General features: G+C 45.1%; 1 long non-coding RNA gene across 1 annotated transcript in view; it reads right to left on the reverse strand.

Annotated features, from left to right (window-relative positions):
- Positions 1 to 345: 345 nt before the first annotated feature.
- The window catches only part of LOC144681044 (uncharacterized), a 126,675-nt gene continuing 114,158 nt past the window's right edge, over positions 346 to 12,862 (reverse strand). Inside the window, exon 3 of the long non-coding RNA XR_013576673.1 lies at positions 346 to 470. This is a non-coding gene — a long non-coding RNA (uncharacterized LOC144681044). The remainder of the gene's footprint in view (positions 471 to 12,862) is intronic.

Raw genomic sequence — 12,862 nt, forward strand, 5'->3', positions numbered from 1 at the left:
GTTGACTCTATAACTTCACTGCATTTGAATTCCATGCACCTGTTAACATTTTAAATTGCTCTGCAAACCTGTGATATGACTATTATTGATTTTTCCACCTGTATCCCTTGGCTCATTTGCTGTTCTACTCCATTCAGTTTCTTATTTTCTAAGCTGCAGTTGATGTTTCTGTTTTTCCTGCCTAAATGCATCATCTCATCCTTAGCCTTGCTACAGTTCCACTTGACGTCTAAGTGCCCAGTCTGCACATAGGAACATGGGGCAGAATTTTGCCCTTGTCGGGTGGGCTCGGCGGGGGCAGTCGGGAAGCCGACCACGATGGGGGCCAGACCGTGATTTCATGAAACATGTGCTGCAACGCTCAGCGCAGCCTGTGCGGGGTGGAGGAGGGTGAGTCAGGCGAGTGGGGAGCTTCGGGCATGTGTGTTTGTGTGCGCTGGAACAGCTCGTGCCTCAGGAGATGAAGTGTTCTGAAAAACAAAAATAAAGAATTTTTAAATGTTAAAAAATATGTCCCCTTATATGACTCTTTAACATGAGCGGGGGCATGTTATAAATGAGGTGTACATTTTTAAATTTTATTTTTATTTGCCGTTGGAAACCTCATCCGGCCCGTGGATGAGCTTTCCTAAAAAGTGCAAAGACCGCTTGGCCTTTTCACTGCCCACCAACCGTAAGGTTGGATGGGCAGCAAAAGTTTTACGTTAATTAATACTTTTTTAATCTTAATAGGCCTTCTAATTGTCGGCAGGTGCTGCTGATTCCTGCGGGCGCCCACCCACCGAGATGCAAATTCTGCCCATAGAAACAGGAGTAGGCCATTCAGCCCATCGAGCCTGCTCCGCCATTCAATTAGATCAAGGCTGATCATCTGCCTCAATGCCACTTTCCTGCACTAAATCCCTATCCCTTCATGTCATTCATCTCCAGGAATCTACTGATTTCTGTTTTGCACATACTCAATGATTGAGCTTCCACAGACCCCTGGGGTAGGGAATTCCAGAGATTCACCACCCTCTGAGTGAAGAAGTTCCTTCTCATCTCAGTCTTAAATGGCCTGCCCCTTATTCTGAGATGATGTCCCTTGGTTTTATACTCGCCAGCCAGAAGAAACATCGTATGTGCATCAACCCTGTGCGAATTTTGTAATTTTGTAAGTTTCAATGAGGTAACCCTTCACCTTTGGAACTCTAGGGAATACACACCCAGACTCCCCAAACTCTCCTCACAAAACAATCCTGCCATCCAGCAATTTATCCCTCTTTAGATAATCGGACAAAAACTGTATACAGTACTCTAGGTGCAGTCTCAACAAGGCTCTACACAACTGCAGCAAGACATCTTAACTCCTGTACTCAAATCCCCTTGCAATGAAGGCCAGCATACCATTTATCTTCCTTTGGACACCTGCACTTCCCAAACTCTCACCATTTAAGGAATATTCTGCCTTTCTGGTTTCTCTACCAAAGTGAACAACTTCAGTTTTTTTAATTCATTTACGGAATGTGGGCATTGCTGACTGGGCCAGCATTTATTATCCATCCGTAATTACAATTGAGAAGGTGGTGGTGAGCTGCTTTCTTGAACCACTGCAGTCCCTCTGGTATAGGTACACCCACAGCGCTGCTAGGGAGGGAGTTCCAGGATTTTGACCCAGCGACAGTGAAGGAACGGCGATATATTTCCAAGTCAAGATGGTGAGTGGCTTGGAGAGGAACTTCCAGGTGGTGATGTTCCCATCTTTCTGCTGCCCTTGTCTTTCTAGATGGTAGCGGTTGTGGGTTTGGAAGGTGCTACCTAAGGGGCCTTGGTGAGTTTCTACAGTGCATCTTGTAGATGGTACACACTGCTGCTACTGTGCGTCAGTGGTGGAGGGAATGAATGTTTGTGGAAGGGGTGCCAATCAAGCGGGCTGCTTTGTGCTGGATAGTATCAAGCTCCTTGGGTGTTGTTGGAGCTGTACTCATCCAGGCAAGTGGAGAGTATTCCATCACACTCCTGACTTGTGCCTTGTAAATGGTGGACAGGCTTTGAGGATTCAGGAAGTTTGTTAATTGTCGCAGGATTCCTAGCCTTTGACCTGCTCTTGTAGCCACAGTGCCAAGTCCAGTTCAGTTTCTGGTCAATGGTAACCCCCAGGATGATGATAGTGGAGAATTCAGTGATAGTAATGCCATTGAATGTCAAGGGGCGATGGTTAGATTCTATCTTCTTGGAAATGGTCATTGCCTGACACTTGTGTGGAGCAAATGTTACTTGCCACTTGTCAGCCCAAGCCTGGATATTGTCCAGGTCTTGCTGCATTTGGACATGGACTGCTTCAGTATCTGAGGAGTCACAAATGGTGCTGAGCATTGTGCAATCATCAGCGAACATCCCCACTTCTGACCTTATGATGGAAGGAAGGTCATTGATGAAATAGCTGAAGATGGTTGGGCCTAGGACACAACCCTGAGGAACTCCTGCAGTGATGTCCTGGAGCTGAGATGATTGACCTCCAACAATCACAACCATCTTCCTTTGTGTTAGGTATGACTCCAACCAGTGGAGAGTTTTCCCACCAATTCCCTTTGCCTCCAGTTTTGCTCGGGCTCCTTGATGCTACACTCGGTCAAATATTGCCTTGATGTCAAGGGCAGTCACTCACACCTCACCTCGGGAGTTCAGCTCTTTTGTCCATGTTTGAACCAAGGCTGTAATGAGGTCAGGAGCTGAGTGGACATGGCAGAACCCAAACTGGGCACCAGTAAGCAGGTTATTGCTAAGCAAGTGCTGCTTGATAGCACTGTTGATGACGCCTTCCATCACTTTACTTATGATCAAGAGTAGACTGATCTGGTGGTAATTGGAAGAGTTGGATTTGTCCTGCTTGTTGTGTACAGGGTATACCTGGGAACCAGTGATTCATTAGTTGGTCGGGGGGTGGGTGGTACATGGACTGTGTTTGCTGTTGTCATTTCTAGATCATTCGGTTTCACTCCTTTTCACTGACATTTTAGCAGTTGAATGGCTTGCAAGGCCATTTAAGAGTCAACCACACTACTGCAGATCTGGCATCACATACAGGCCAGAGCAGGTGAGGATGGCAGGTTTCCTTCCCTGAAGAGCATCCGTGAACCAAATAGGTTTTTACGGTAATGGTTCCATTATCATCATTAGACATTTAATCCCAGATTTTTATTCGATTTAAATTCCACCATCTGTTGTGGTGGGATTCGAACCTGGGTCCCCAGAGCAGTCCCCTAGATCCCTGGATTACCAGTCCAGTGACAATACCACTACACCCTCCACTATTCACATTACATTTCATCTGCTATGTTCTAGCCTATTCACTTAGGCTGCCCAAGTGCTCTTGGAGCCTCCTTGCATCCTGCTCACAACTTATGTTCCCACCCAGTTTGGTGTCATCAGCAAATTTGCAAATATTACAATTGGTCCCCACATCCAAATCACTGATACAGATTGTAAACAGCTGTGGCCCCAGCACTGATCCTTGCTGTACCCCACTGGTAACAGTCTGCCATCCTGAGAATGATTTGTTTATTTCTACTCTCTGTCTATTAACCAATACTCAATCCATACTAGTCTATTTCTCCCAATTCCATGTGCTCTAATTTTATTTACTAACCTCCTGTGTGGGACCTCATCAAAAGCCTTCTGAAAATCCAAATACACTACAGCCACTGGTCCCCCTTTATCAATTCTGCAAGTAATATCCTCAAAAAACTGCAACAAATTTGTCAAACATGATTTCCCTTCAATAAATCCATGTTGACTCTGCCCAATTTTACCATTCTTTTCTAAATGTCCAGTTATCACATCCTTTATAATAGATTCTAACATTTTCCCTCCTATTTACATCAAACTAATAGGTCTGTAGTTCTCCATCCTCCCTCTTCCTGTTCACTATTCTGAAATAGTGGGGTTACATTTGCTACTTTCCAGTCCGCAGGAACCTTTCCAGAATCTATAGAATTTTGAAAGATAACCACCAGTGCATCCAATATCTCTCTAGCCACCTCCTTCAACACTCTGGGATGAAGCTCAACTGGTCCAGGGGATTTATCAACCTTCAATCCAGTTTACTTTTCAAGTCCTACCTCTTTCCTAATATTAATTTCTTTTAGTTCCTCAGCTTCACAAGTCCCCCGGTTCCCTGGTATTTCTGGGAGATTCTCTGTATCTTCTTTCTTGAAGACAGACGCATAGTAACTGTTTAGTGTCTCTGCCATTTCCCTGTTCTTCACTATAAATTCTCCTGTCCCCACCTGTAATGGGCTCAAACTTGTCCTAGGTAATCTTTTCCTTTTCACACACCTAAAGAAGCTTTCACAGTTGGCCTTTATATTCCTCGCTAGTTTTGCATTCATGTTCTCTTTTCTCTTTCTTATCAGTTTCTAGGTTCTCCTTTGCTGGGTTCTAAATTGCTCCCAATCCTCAGGGTTACCACCTTTCCTGGCAACCTTATAAGCAACTTCCTTTGACCTAATGCAATCCTTAACTTCTTTTGTTCACCACAGTGACTTACCTTTCCTTTTCGGTGTTTGTGCCTCAGAGGAATGTATATCTGTTGTAGACCATGTAGTGTTTCTTTAAATACTAACCATTGCCTGCCTACTGTCAATTCTTTTTGTGTATTTTCCCAACCCACTATAGCCAACTTGCCCTTCAAACCTTCACAATTTCCTTTCTTCAGATTTAAGATCCTGCTTTCAGAATGAATCATCTCACTTTCAAACGTTTTTAAAAATTCATTCATGGAACGTGCACATCACTGGCTGGGCCAGCATTTATTGCCCATCCCTAATTGCCCTTGAGAAGGTGGTAGTGAGCTGCCTTCTTGAACCGCTGCAGTCCATGTGCAAATGCAAAACTCTACCATATTATGGTCACTATTTCCTTTACAGCAAGGTTATTAATTAGCCCTTTCTCATTACACAACACTAAATCTAAAATAACCCGCTCCTATTTGGCTCCTCAACATACTGCTCCAGAAACTTATCTCATACACACTCCAGGAATTCTTCCTCCAGAGCATTAGTGCTGATTTGGTTAACCCAGTCAATGTGTAAATTGAAATTGCTCATTATTACCCATGTTACATGCATCTCTAATTTCCTGATTTATACCACGGCCAACATTAACACTACACTTTGTTTTTTTTTATTCATTCATGGGATGTGGGTATCGCTGGCTAGGCCAGCATTTATTGCCCAACCCTAATTGCCCTTGAGAAGGTGGCGGTGAGCTGCCTTCTGGAACCACTGCAGTTCATATAGTGTAGATACACCCATAGTGCTGTTAGGAAGGGAGTTCCGTGATTTTGACCCAATGACAGTGAAGGAACGGCAATATATTTCCAAATCAGGATGGTGAGTGGCTTGGAGGAAATTTGCAGGTGGTGGTGTTTCCATGTATCTGCTGCCCTTGTCCTTCTAGGGCTTGGAAGGTGCTGTTGAAGGAGCCTTAGTGAATTCCTGCAGTGCATCTTGTAGGTGGTACACACTGCTGCTACTGTGTGTCGGTGGTGGAGGGAATCAATGTTTGTGGAAGGAGTGCCAATCAAGCGGGCTGATTTGTCTGGATGGTGTCAAGCTTCTTGAGTGTTGTTGGAGCTGCACTTATCCAGGCCTATAAACAACTCCAACTAATGTTTGCTGATCCTTACTGTTTCTTAGCTCCAGCCAAACTGATTCTACATTTTGATCCTTCAATCTAAGATCCCCTATTTCTAATATGCTTATCTTGCCCTTTGTTAAGAGTGCTACCCCACCTCCTTTTCCTGTTTGCTTATCCCTCCTAAATGCCGAATCTCCTTGAATATCCAGTTCTCAATCTCGGTAACCTTGTAGCCACTATGGCAATGAAACCATACCCATTTATCTCAATTTGTGCATTCAAATCATCAACCATTTTGCGATTGCTTTGTGCATTCAGGTAGAGTGCCTTTAATTCCACTTTTTTAAACATTATTCCCTATTCTGATCCTATACGATGCTTGCTTATGCTTTGTCTGTCTTCTATTTTTGCTTTCTACTTTTCTACTTCCTTTTACCAGTTTTGCTTCCCTCGAATCTGAGCTTCCTTTCAGGTTCCCAGCCCCCTGCCAAGCTAGTTTAAACCCTCCCCAACAGCACCAGTGAATCCCCCTGTGAGGATGTGAGTCCTGGTCCTGTTAAGATGCAGCCCGTCCATCTTGTACAGCTCCCACTTGCCCCAGAACCAGTCCAAATGCCTCAGAAATCTGATGCCCTCCCTCCTACTCCAGTTCTCCAGCCATGTTCAATCACTCAATTCTCCAATTTCTATGCTCACTAGCACGTGGGACTGGGAGTAGTACTGAGATTACTGCTTTAGAGGTCCTGTTTTTCAATCTCCTTCTGAGCTCCCTGAAAGCTGCTTTCAGGAACTCCTCCCCCTTCCTACCTAAGGCATTGGCACCGACGTGGACTACGACCTCTGGCGGTTCACCCTCCTCCAGAAGAATGTCTTGCAGCCGCTCCATGACATCCTTGACCTTGGCACCAGGGAGGCAACATACCATCCTAGAGTTATGTCTACGGCCACAGAAGTGGCTGTCTGTTCCTCTAACTAACAAATCCCCTATCATTATTGCTCTTCACCTCTTCTTCCTCCCCTCCTGTACAGCTGAGCTACCCTTGATGCCACAAACATAGCTCTGACTACACACTTCTGAGGAACCAACACCCTCGCCGGTATCAAAAACGGAAAACCAATAAGCGAGCAGAACCTCAGGGAACTCCTGCACTACCTGCCTGGCTCTCTTGGACTGCCTGGTGGTCACCAATTCCCTTTCTGCCTCCATGCTCCTAGCCTATGGTGTGACCATCTCTCTGAACATGTTAACCACGTAGCTCTCAGCCTCGTGAATGTGCCACAATGCCCCCCACTCGAGCTCTGAAACCCAGAGCTCAAGTTTCTGCATCTGGTGACACATCCTGCCCATGTGGTCATTAAGGTCACTGGCAGAGTCCACAACTTCCCACATACTACAGGACACACAGTCCACATGACTGAACTGCCCTTCCATGCCTTAACTTTACTTTACCTACGTCAACTTTACTTTACTTTGGTTTACTTATATTAACTTTATTTTACTTGGCCTTAACTTAATAAACCTTGCAACTATTTATAAACCTTACTAGTACTGATAAATCTGACTAATACTTAACATGCTTTACTAGTTGCAATAAACCTTTCAGCACCTCTTTCCCCTGTGCACTGAATTCCCACGTGAACCTAATTCGTTACTCACTTGGTCTCCGCCTCATTCCGGCATAGTCTCCTGACTGTGCGTCCCTTACTGACCATGCAGCTTGAAATGCCTGCCTCTTATATAGAGCCTCTGAGGAGCTAGCCTAGGTAATTAACACCAATTGAACCAACTTCTTCTGCACATCTTCTACTGTCTTCTTTACTAGTGATTTTGGTTCAGTGATCTCTGGTTATTAACCCACTTGGCAGTGGAACAGTTTTTCTCTACCACCCTGTTAAAACCCTTCACTCCTTGAGAATTAGGAATCCTTACCGGGGAGATTCAAAATTGTTGCACTGTGCTTTATTCTACATCTAGCCTGGTCACAAGTGGCCTTGTTTCCTATTGCAGCTCAATGACTCATACTTCAGTATAAATTTTGGAGGAATAGCCCAAAGGGTAAAACCTACAAAAATGTCAATTAGATTAATTGCATTTAATGGGCGTGGACTAATTCAGACATCAGGACATCCTTCGCAAAGAAACCTACAATGATGCAACAGCCATGTATAGCAAGAAGCTAGGGTTTGACAGACACAAGCTGTTGCTTTTTGGAGAAAAGTGAAAAATGCTGAATACCACCGTGCCTTATCGAATAAAAAGAAAACAGATTGGACATAACAAAAATACACGGTGAATTGAATTTCTTTTCAGGGCTATAATGAACACTGAATGTGTTTCATTTTGGGCAAAGAGCCTCTTGGTAAAAGGACAGTGCTGAAAAAAGTCTGGATGTTATTATCCATATTATAGCATTATTTATTTGTTGGACCTTGCCATGCGTGAATTGGTTATTGTGTTTCAGTAGTGACTACACTTCAAAAAGCACTTAATTGGCTGAGAAGCAATTTGGGGCCTCCTGGGTTCATGAAAAGTGCTGTAGAAATGCAATTTGTTCCCTTTACAGCAACAACTTGCATTTACACAGCAACTTTGGCATGCTAAGCCCTCCCAGGAGGTTTCACAGCTGTGTTAGCAAAGAAAATTTGACACCAAGCCATACATGGAAGATATTAGAGCAGATGATCCAACACTAGGTCAAAAAGGTATGTTTGAAGAAGGGGAGAAAGATAGAGAGGCAGAGCAGTTTATTGGCCAGGCAGCCGACAGCACGGTCACCAATGGTGAAGGAGTTAAAATCATCGATTCTCAGGAGCTCAGTATTAACTCAGCCACTGGTGCAGGCAAGTCAGCGCGTATCAATGTGGGTCCCCAGCCTGGATAAATAGGGAGGGTTAGCAGCTGGAAGGGCATCCAGCTGTCAAACCACTCACAAAAATGATGGTTGATATGAAGGAGTGACCAACCAGCAGTGCGACAGCCCCAAGTAACATGGGAAAAGCTGAAAGAGAAAGGATTCTCAAGTGGTCAGAACTAGCGGAGAGCAGAGGGTTGTGAGGCTGGAGAAAGTTAGGGAGATAGGGAGGGACAGGGCCTTGGAGGCATTTGGAAGCAAGAATGAGAAGCTTCATTTTGCTTCTGCATACCACATAATCTTGTCCAAGGGAAAAAGGGGTGGAGGTGGGTGATGTTTGATTTCAGCTCATTTGTGCTCTCTGGATAAATCCCGGGCTTTGCCCAATCCAACGGGCTGTAAAGGCTGTTTGCAACATAAATTTGGAAAATGCTCGCACAATCCCCAAAGAATGCAGACCAAAAGTGTCCCTAATTGCCGGACAGATCACCCAAGTCTACATCATTCAAACAAAACAATACACCACAACACACAGGGTGAGCTTGGAGGTCAGAAAATGTTTTTTAAACTGTTATATGGTCTTCAGGAATTAAACATATTGACATTGAACTTACATAAACTCCAGATCTCCACAAAGGACGTCATAAAGATATTTTTATTAGCATCTTACAGCCATGAATTTTTACAAGAGACACAGGGAGCACTGAGAACTGGTGTGGAGTTCGGAAGTTGTGAAATTAAATTTATTATCAACACAAAAGTCAAGGACGTCAGGACCTTGAAACCCAAACAAGATTTGCTTCATTATCCACAGTTAATAATGCTTTTGGAAGATCAAGGGGAAGCTTTTAAGGAGAGAAATTACTTTTGGTGACAATAGCAAACCTGTAATGTTTTCATGTCAGGTGTGCCTCAGAAAGTACCATTTTTGCCTCTAATGTCGACGTTTCCAACTCCAGAGACTTAAGCACAAAACCTAGGCTGATGCTCCAGTACAGTATGAGGGGAGCGCTGCATTGTTGGATGAGATGTTAAACTGAGGCCCCATCTGTACTTTCAGGTGAACATAAAAGATCCCAGGGCACTATTTCAAGAAGCAGGGGAGTTCTCCCCATATTTATCTCTCAACCAACATGACTGAAGCAGATTTTCACATTGCTGTGTGTAGATTGGCTGCCATGTTTCCTACTTCATAGCAACAACTACACTTCAAAAAGTACTTTATTAGCTGCAAAGCACTTTGGGATGTCCTAAGACTGTGAAAGGTGCTATAGAAATGCAGCTTGATGGACAAGTTGTCGCCATTCTGAACGAGTGGTAGCAAGCTCCTCCAAGACATTAAGGTCAATGCTGCCATGCGTCAAGCAAAGCTTCAGATTGTCTTTGAAGCATTTCCATTGTCCTCCTATGGAATGTTGAGAGTTTAGAAAACAGGACCTGGTGGGGAGATAGTTTTCATCCATCTGGACACAGGGTCCAGTCCATCAAAGTTGATTTTGCAAGTGTTCTGCTTGTGTGGCTTCGAGGAGGACACGAGCATTTGTTTGACAGTCCTCCCATTGAATCCGGAGGATGTGGCATAGGCATTGCTGATTAAATTTCTCTAGTACTGTTATGTGCTGCTGATACACAGTCCAGGCCTCACAGCAGCACAGGAGTGTGGTAAGGATAACTGCTCTGATCACTGGGACTTTTGTTGACTTGTGGAAGTCTTTGTTCTCAAACACTCACTGCTGTAGGCAGTAGAAGGTTGAGCTGGCACAGCTGATCCAATGTTGGATCTCCTCATCAATGGTGTCCTCCCTCATTTCTGCACCAAGTGGCTTTGTGACTTTGGTAAATTCATGCTCCATCTCAACTTACCCTGCTCTCGCTCTTCTGAGTTCACTGTCACCTCTTAAATATCCCCTCAATATAATCTCTTCTAGCCATATTCACAACCACTCAACCTCAACCTTGCCAACTCAGGTGTCTTGTGTGCCATATCATTTACACCCCCTTCCCCTATTTCTAAACCCCCTTGGTTCTGTGTCTGCCTCTGGATAAAATTCTCCCCAAGTCATTTACATTGGCATTTACAAACAGCCAACAGTCTAGCCTTTAATCCTCCAGTTGCCACAAAAGTCTGCAAAATATCCCATGACACAGGTTGACCCTGAAGGACAAACCCTTGGCTTCCATTCTTCATGACAAGCCATCGTCTTAATTTCCCCCTTCCTGGATTTTAGGGCCAAGTTGAAGCAGGTCAGGAACCTACAACCTGTGGTGCAAAGATGCAGTGAGGCTGCTACTCACTGAGCCATGATTGACATTGATTCATGCAAACAAGATCCCTCAACCAGTTTGAGATGGTGAAGCGATTGATGGTAAAAACAAAAAACTGCGGATGCTGGAAATCCTTGGACGGTGAGGAGAGAGGAAGTGAAGGGGCAGGTGTTGCATCTTTTGTGTGGGTATGGGGAGGTGCCATAGGTGGGGGTTGAGGAGTAGGGGGTGATGGAGGAGTTACTCATGCCCACGCAAAAGATGCAACACCTGCCCCTTCACTTCCCCTCTCCTCACCGTCCAAGGGCCCAAACACTCCTTTCAAGTGAAGCAGCATTTCACTTGCATTTCCCCAACTTAGTCTACTGCATTCGTTGCTCCCAATGCGGTCTCCTCTACATTGGAGAGACCAAACGTAAACTGGGCAACCGCTTTGCAGAACACCTGCGGTCTGTCCGCAAGAAAGACCCAAACCTCCCTGTCGCTTGCTATTTTAACACTCCACCCTGTTCTCTTCCCACATGTCTGTCCTTGGCTTGCTGCATTGTTCCAGTGAAGCCCAATACAAACTGGAGGAACAGCACCTCATCTTCTGACTAGGCACTTTACAGCCTTCCGAACTGAATATTGAATTCAACAACTTTAGATCTTGAACTCCCTCCTCAATCCCCACCCCCTTTCCGTTTCTTCCCCCTTCCTTTTGTTTTTTCCAATAATTTATATAGATTTTTCTTTTCCCACCTATTTCCATTATTTTTAAATCTATACCTTTAATGCCCTGTTAGTCTTTCCACCCCACCCCCACTAGAGCTGTACCTTGAGTGTCCTGCCATCCATTCTTAATTAGCACATTCGTTTAGATAATATCACCACCTTCAACACCTCTTTGATCCTTTTGTCTGTGACATCTTTTGATTATCTGCTTCTATCACTGCTTGCTTGTCACTACAACCACACCACCCCCCAACTTCTCTCCCCCCACACACACCCCCACCTTAAACCAGCTTATATTTCACCCCTCTCCTAATATTACTCAGTTCTGTTGAAGGGTCATGAGGACTCGAAACGTCAACTCTTTTCTTCTCCGCCGATGCTGCCAGACCTGCTGAGTTTTTCCAGGTAATTCTGTTTTTGTGTAAGTGATTGATGGTGTTGGTTGAGGTGGTGAATGTTGACCAGGATACTGGGAAACTTACTGCTCTTCTACAAGTTACAATCTGGAATCGTCAACATTGTGTTTAAAGGAGAGAACCTCAGACAGCGGCCGGGATTTTCTGTGCCCGCTGGCATCTGGCGTGTTCGGTGGGGTGAGCGGACAATATGGCGAGAAAGCCAAAAATTGGTTTCATGACGTCATGAAACCAGTTTGCGATTGTCCGCTCAGCCTGTTGATGGCAGACCGCGTTCCTCACCATCGGATGTTGGGAACTTCCCGCCTGACTCATCCGCCCCCGCTGGATTGTCCACCCACATCGGCGGGAAAACTCACGGATATGTTTCACAACAGCATATATAAAGCATGTACTTGGCGGGCTGCACTTCACTCGGGACTTCAAGCTTTGTTTGCCTACCTTGCTTCGCAGACAGCACCACATCACTTTTAGTGGAGCTCAAGGGTAGGTCTCTACCTACCAAATCAGCCGTATGTGGGTGGCTTTTCAATGACTGCAGGGCTAGGTGTTGCTTGCGGAAGAGGGGGAAGTGGCCTCAGGCAAGGGAAGAGGCTGCAGGGTGAGAGCTGCACTGGGGAAGGAGGGTATCCCAGGGTGTGTGAGGGCACATGTTGATCTGTGCAAGTGGCCTCAAGATGGTGAGGGCTGAGGAGGCAGTCTCCAGAGGAGATGAGGCCAGATGGACATATGAGGGTCTGTGTGTGAGAATGAGTGATGATGTTCCTTGAGCTGGCAGTGAGTGAGATGCCAGTGAATGTGTGATGGATTTCAGTGTGTGAGTTTAGAGTGATGAGCTGGTTGCCATATCCTGGATGCACAAATGAGATAATTCATCCTCTATCTGCATTGGTTGGCCAACCTCTTCTGTGCAACATTGGCACTGATCACCATTGCCATCGCCAACCAAGCCTGAGTGGTGATGTAGCTGCCCCTCCTGTGGCTAGAATGGGGGTA

The sequence above is a fragment of the Cetorhinus maximus genome, chromosome 5, assembly GCF_964194155.1.
Source record: "Cetorhinus maximus chromosome 5, sCetMax3.hap1.1, whole genome shotgun sequence".
Lineage (NCBI taxonomy): Eukaryota > Metazoa > Chordata > Chondrichthyes > Lamniformes > Cetorhinidae > Cetorhinus > Cetorhinus maximus.